This window comes from Microtus pennsylvanicus, chromosome 5, assembly GCF_037038515.1.
Source record: "Microtus pennsylvanicus isolate mMicPen1 chromosome 5, mMicPen1.hap1, whole genome shotgun sequence".
Classification (NCBI taxonomy): domain Eukaryota; kingdom Metazoa; phylum Chordata; class Mammalia; order Rodentia; family Cricetidae; genus Microtus; species Microtus pennsylvanicus.
Genome location: NC_134583.1, coordinates 108,065,023 through 108,071,710, shown reverse-complemented (window position 1 = coordinate 108,071,710; position 6,688 = coordinate 108,065,023). Strand labels below are relative to the sequence as shown.

Genomic DNA, 6,688 nt, shown 5'->3' with positions numbered 1-6,688 from the left:
ATATTAGATGTCTATAAAAACCTATCACAAGGCTACTTGTAAACGATTCTTAGTTGTATATATTTAATATAGCATATGACCTATTATATTGGGTCAAAGGTATCCAAAATTAGATCCAGGAAGGCCTTAAAAAATGATCATGATCTTTTATGAATGAAAGTATTCAATGAAACTTCAAACAATGCTCAGATCATGGTCTATCACCCCTCAGCAAACTGTTTTGTGTGTGTGTGTGTGTGTTTCTCCTCCAAACAAAGCTGATAATATGCTAAACAAAAGTTTTAGAAAAATATTACATGAACATAAAACTGTATTAAAACAAAACAAAATGGAAGGCATAAAAAGAAAAATACAAAAATAGATAAATACATGCACTTTGAATCAGTGATTATTTTTCCTTCCGTCATGGTTATGGTTCACTGTTTAAAAATACTTGTAAGTATGAAATCCTGAAGTTCCAGCCTGTAACAGTCAGCATAACTGTTAAGTAACAATCTAAAGGAAGACCTAGGCAGTATTTGTATAGTTCAGAGGTATAATGGCCCAGCCCAGACCTGGGAGCTTTCTCTTTCAGATTTTATTCCAGCTTGGCGGAGGAAGAGGAAGACAATTTAAGAACTTGTCCGTTAAATAATTTAGTTCAATTAAATAATTTAGCTCAATTAAAATCTCTTTTTTGACCACAGATAATTGATAAAATTAAAGTGATTTTCATTATGAAATACTGACATTAATTAATGGCTATGATTCAATTGTTAATAATTCATATTCATCGTCTTGTAAAAATCTACGTGGTGTTCACAAACTGCTTAAACTCCAGTGGACCTATTTACTATCTATTTTTAGAGTCAATATTTTTATTCATTTTCTCTCTTATAAATGTATTAGCTTAACATATTTACCGAGTATTTTCTACTGAGTATGTTGAATCTGTTTTTTTCATCTTTAAAGTACATGCAGTTTAGAATTCAGAGCTTGAGATCAGAGATCTTTGATCTGTGATGCAAACTTAATTTCCTTCAATCACAAAAGCCCTTGAATTTTTATTTTTTACGTGTGTGTGTGGGGCAGTAGAGGGGATAGTTACGTGAGTGCCATTGCCTGTGTGTGGAGATCTAAAAACAATTTGTGGTAGTTGGTTCTTTTTTTCTACCATGTGGGAGCTGGGGATTAAGTTTAAGTCACCAGGACTGGCAAGCGCTTTTGCCACTGAGCTATTTTGTTGGCCTCCTTTGACTCTTAAGTGTGATCTAGAGAACTTACTTGACTTTTATAATGTAGTCAGAGTACCTGCTTCTTCCAAGTTCTTCTGTGTTACCTCACAAGGTTATGTAGTCTTTATCACCTTTCCATATTCCAAGGTTCTCAGGGGGCAAAAGGAAAATTTTCTTCAAAGTATTCTAGAGTGCACTTTGAGTCCTCAAAAGTCTTTCCTTTTTTCTCAAGATACTGCAGATTTTAAAGTGTCAGAATTTATTTCTCTGAGCAGCAAATGGACATCCTCTACTTCCTGGCATACTCACATCTTTGAAAAAATTGCCAGGGATAATTTTCTTATTCTTTTCCTGAACTAAATAAAAACAATTAAAAAGTTGGCTAATCAAATTAGTAATGTATTAAAAAAGTAGGCTAGTGATTTTTGGGATTTAGGGGGTAGGTAAAATCAACATATAATATTCATTAATCACAATTTTGACAAATATAAGCATCTATATGCACATTACTTTAAAAGAGAAAAGGAACAGCATCCTTCCATAGAAATTCTGAAACACAACAATTGTGTGTATATTGTCCCAATTAGTTGCCATTGCCACGTGTGGTTACTGAGAACTCAAAAATGTGGCTGTATCAATTTCACATTATTAATTTCAAGAAATTAATTTACAATTAAATTTAAGTAGCACATGGATAGAGGCAAACAACTTGAAGTGTGTGGGACATTCCTGTCACCCTAGAAATTCTCACCCGCTCTGTCAATAAATCCCTCTCTGCTGGCGCTGCCCTCACAGGGAAACACCAGTTTCCCTTGGACGGCATATAAGTGGATTTGCACATTTGCACCCGGCCTCTTTTGTTGAACATAATGATTCTGAGATGTATTCACGTAGTTTTGTATAGCAACAGTCTTTTCCACTGTTCAGTTGCATTACCATGTGTGACTATATATCACAATTTGTTTATGCATCCTTTAGCTGATAGACATCTGACATTTGGATTGTTGCCAGATATTTGGGTTTAATGGTGCAAATACTGTACTTGATCTGAATTAATTGCAAAGCAGTATGCATATATAAATTTTACTTTGGTCTTGAACAATGGTAGTCAATTTACAATTCTGTGATCATCTTTAGCACTGGAGTGAAAGTCTAATTTCGAGATATACAAGAACAGACAGACTTCAGGCTGGCTGAATAATCAGCTGATTTGCGGTACTTAATGAAAACACAAGTATAAAGACCAATTGACCAAACCAGTTACTGCACTGTTTTCGAAATAAAAGCATGCTTTCTGAGGGGTGCCCCAGAGGATGGTTAAAATGATGTCCATACTTGTTTGCTGGAGGAGGACGCCAAGCCACTGTGCGGTCTTGAATCACTTTGACCTCTAGCGCTCTCTTGTCATTGGTAATTATCACGTAGTCCCAGAATTTTGGATCCAGAAAAGTCACTCAGTAACTTGCCCCACAGTTTGTGCACTGTGTTACTTAGTGAACATTAGCAGCAAGGAAACCTTCATTTCTCATATGGGAGCAAGATTCTATTGTGTGTCTCAGTCGAACAGGGAGTCAAGTGTACGGTTTTAAAACAGGTGTGATTTCTGCTTTAGACAAGATTTGCTGCGAATTTAATGGTAAGGTGCTATAGTATACACTTAAAAACTCTCCTACACAATTTTTTTGGAAGCAACACATGGCATGTCAGCATTTCATCTTTGCATACACATTCCCAAGCATTAATACTGAAGTTCTTTATTAGTTCTTGAGTGTGCAGTAGCTGTCCACAGGAGGAAATAGCCTAAGAGATTGATGTTGAAAATGAAGTTTACCTTTAAGGATATGTTATAGAAATTTGTATAGACAGAAAAATCAGCTTTCCTTCAAGTGTTTTAGACATGACTGTGTTCACCCATGTCTTTCCCAATAACTACAGTCTTAGAGTGGAAACAAAGTTCAAAGGAAATTATTAGAATTCACAGAAAAACTGAGAATTATTCGGAAAGGAACTTCATCTGTTTCATATTAGGAATTCAGTAAAAAAATTGTATTGATAGTGTATTGAATTGTCAAGAAATGTAAGATACTTTCCTTGAGTTCAGATTATATGTTTCATTATTAAAAGCAGTAATTGTTAACCCCCTGCTGTGTCTTTCCTAAGACTCCCTAACAAGTTATTTCTGAAATACATGTATGATACATATGAAGATACAACCGCACAGCTTTAAAGACGATCTGAAAAGAATTTGTCAGAACTGACAATTGAGAAGCAAAGGGTTTACTTAGTGTGTATTTACACACACACACACACACATCATACATTACATGTATATACATAAGCTATAGAAACAATAATCTGTTTTGAATTCTATAGCTTGCATTGTAGCTTGGTTATTTGAACTAGTATAAAGGTAACACTGAAATTAAATATTAACCTTACTACAATTGGAAGACATACCTCCAATTATTATAAAAGAAAAAAATATCCTAACTTTGTAACAATTCATATAAATAAAAGTACGCAATCTGAAAGCATAAAAAGATGGTACCAGAAACCAAGAATAAAGAAGGCTCTCAGTTGCTTGAAACTGATGTTAACAATGTTCTAAGCGCAAAGGTCACACTTTCCCTAAAGGACACTGCCTCCAAGTATCTATTTATACCCTCGAGACAGTTTTGCACAAGCTTCATTATGTGGTTTCCTTTCGTGAAGATTAAAAGCAGTAAATTAAAAGGGTGGGGAGGATAATAGAACTCCGCTCACTGACAGCAGTAAGAAGCAACAGCTGAGTGGGGGAAACAGGCGCCCTAACAGACAATGGGCTACGGATCATCCAGCAGTCCTAACCAACCTCATAGCGGAGGACTTGAGCTGTAAACGCTGCAAAAGGAGTATTTTAAATTGGAAGAGTTTTAACTGCTGTTAAGTCACCACGATGTCATTTTTGTCTACCACCACAGTGGCTCAGGACTTCGTGTAACTTTAGCCCCGTGCTTGTTTGTACTGTTAGCTCCTGTGTTGTAACTTACAAGCAAGACTCCAAATCATTATGAAATTATCAAAGCCTTCAGTATTACTCTTAAATCTATTGTTCTAATAGTTTGTTCCTAGGATGTCTTTGCCTAGTATTTCATGGCACACTCGGAGGCGAGATAAAATGACGGCTTGTTTTCCTTAAAACGAGAATATTATATATCCGATAGAACAGGTGTCAGGATTAAATGAGATAATGTATGTAAAACACTTAGCACAAGGTCCGGGACACAGAAAAAGAGCTCAGTTTTGTTTTTTTTTAACAGTGAACTCATGCCGGCCCAAATCCCTTATTTGCAGGTGCAAAAATTAAGCCTCAAGAGGAGAACTGACTTCTTAAGGCTCTACTTCCAATATGTTATTGTCTTGGATAAGCTGCTTAGCCGCAAATGTTGGAGCTTTGGGGTATTGGCGAGCCCGGGGGCACGTGCCTGCTGAACTCCAGTGCGAGAATTGGACGAATATGCTTGAACCGGGAGGTATTAGACGCTGTGCCTTATCAACCGGAGTTTGAGGTACCAGGTTTTGTGCTAATCATGTTCTTCATGGACGGAAGCCATGCCTGTCTCAAAACCGGCCAGAAACAGCTCAAGAGCCTTGGCTAGCCTAGGCTGTAGGGGAACCGGAGACCAGGAATAGGGTCCAGCTCAAGTCCCTGCCGTCAACTCTGAAGGGGGGTCGAGCACCTTACGGACTACTCAAGCGTTTCCCTGGAAGGTCGAGCCCAACCCTGCATGGAGCCTCATCCCTGGGAAGCACACATCCCCTTCTCGTGAGCACTTCCTCCGGGTCCTGCGGGGGTGATACCGTGGCCTCTCCGTTCCACAGGGAGGGCTCCGCTGCGCCGAGCCGGACGGGCCACGGTTCGAGCGCCCTGGCTCTCGATCCCTAAGATGGCGGCCGAGGCACCGCTCACGCCCCGCCGCCCGCGCTCCCGGAGCTGCGGCCTCGTGAGGCTCAGGGAGGCGAGGGCGCGGGCGACGGAGGGGAGAGCAGGACCGAGACTTTGGGGCCCGCGCCGGCCGCAGAGAGCCTGGGGAAAGGGATCGCCCGCGAGGCACAAACGACCGGGGAACACCACCGGCGAGCATGGCGAGAAGGGAAAGGAAAAAAAAAATTGCGGGTGGGGGGGACTAAGGGGGAGGAGCGCAGCACATCCGGGCCCTTCCTAGGGCACGCCCCGGAAATGACGTCGCCAGGGGCGGAGCCTGTTCTTGAAAGCGGGGTCTGCCCCCGCAGTAGCGCGCGTCTCCCACAGTGCGGGGCCGTCGTCACTCCCCCTCCTCGGCTTCGCGGTTTCCCTCTCGGGGCTGCGGGGCTCCTGGGCTCGGGGCTGGCTGCGGAGGCAGGCGGGGCTTGTTTCCCGGACAGTAGCCCTCAGCGGCCCCGGCCGCCCGGCGTCCGCAGTGCCGTTCCTTCAGCCCGCCGCGCACTGACCCCGGGCGGGCCCGCCAAGTCTAAGCGCACCTCGGGGAAGCGACGTCGGAATCCCGACCGCGGCCTCCCGCCCGGGCTCCGAGCTGTCAGTCACGGCGCCGAAGCCGCTTCTTCCGGCGCTCTCGGGCCCGCCCTCTCCCCTCCTCCCTCCCTCCCCCGCCCCTCCCCGCGCGAGTGTCTCCCTCTCCCTCGCTCCCTCTCTCTCTCTCCCTCTCTCTCTCTTTTGTGAGTTATAGCAACCGTTGCCTTGTGAATCAAGCGCCATAGTCACCGTAGTCCTGGCGACTGTTACCCATCAACAACAACTACTCCTCTCCTCCTCCTCCTCCTCTTCCTCCTCCTCCTCCCCACCACCACCATCTCCATCACCCACCAACAACACCACAATAATCCACAGCCAAGGTGAATATTCTTCGGTCTCTACATGTGTGTGGGAGCGTGTGTGTCCGTGCGTGTGTTCGTGTGTGCGAGCGAGCGTGGCTGTGCGGGGGTCTCCCTCCTGACACCGGCTGCGGCCGCTGGAGGGGCTCGGTCCCCGGGGCTTGTTTACAATGGACCCGCGCGCGGCGGGCTCGGGGGTGTGGGCGCCGCGCGCCTGCCCGCCCGGCCTCGGCGCTCTGGGATGGAGCGGGAGCCGGGGCTGCGGGGCGAGCGAGCGAGAGAGCGGGCTAGGCTGGGAAGCCGCCGCTGTCCGTCGCGGGTGTCGGAGCGTTCCCCCCGGGTCTGCGGGCACTCCGGAGGAGGGGCAGGTGGAGAGAAGGGGCTTGCTTTCTCCCTCTCTCTTTCTTTAATTTCGCTGCTTTGCCAAAGCTGCCTGGTGGCTGCCGCTGCTTGTCCAGATCGAAACAGACAGCAGTGAGCAGGGGGGACCCCGAAAGGTGCTGTGCTGTTGTTGTTGTTCACTTGCGGGGCCTTGTTGGGGGTTTTGTTATTTTTATCCTCGTAGCTCGGTGAACTTTTCCCGCAGCCCGCTCCCTTCGTCTTTGCCCCTCTTTGCCCGCCGC

General features: G+C 44.8%; 1 protein-coding gene across 6 annotated transcripts in view; it reads left to right on the top strand.

Moving 5' to 3' along the window:
• The first annotated feature begins 5,507 nt into the window (after positions 1-5,507).
• Rfx3 (regulatory factor X3) overlaps positions 5,508-6,688 on the top strand; it is a 248,446-nt gene continuing 247,265 nt past the window's right edge. For 3 of the 6 annotated variants that reach the window (XM_075973779.1, XM_075973777.1, XM_075973775.1), the window contains exon 1: positions 5,508-6,086. The gene's annotated coding sequence lies outside the window, so the exon portion shown is untranslated. The remainder of the gene's footprint in view (positions 6,087-6,688) is intronic. The other 3 variants (XM_075973781.1, XM_075973780.1, XM_075973776.1) reach the window with 1 other exon arrangement.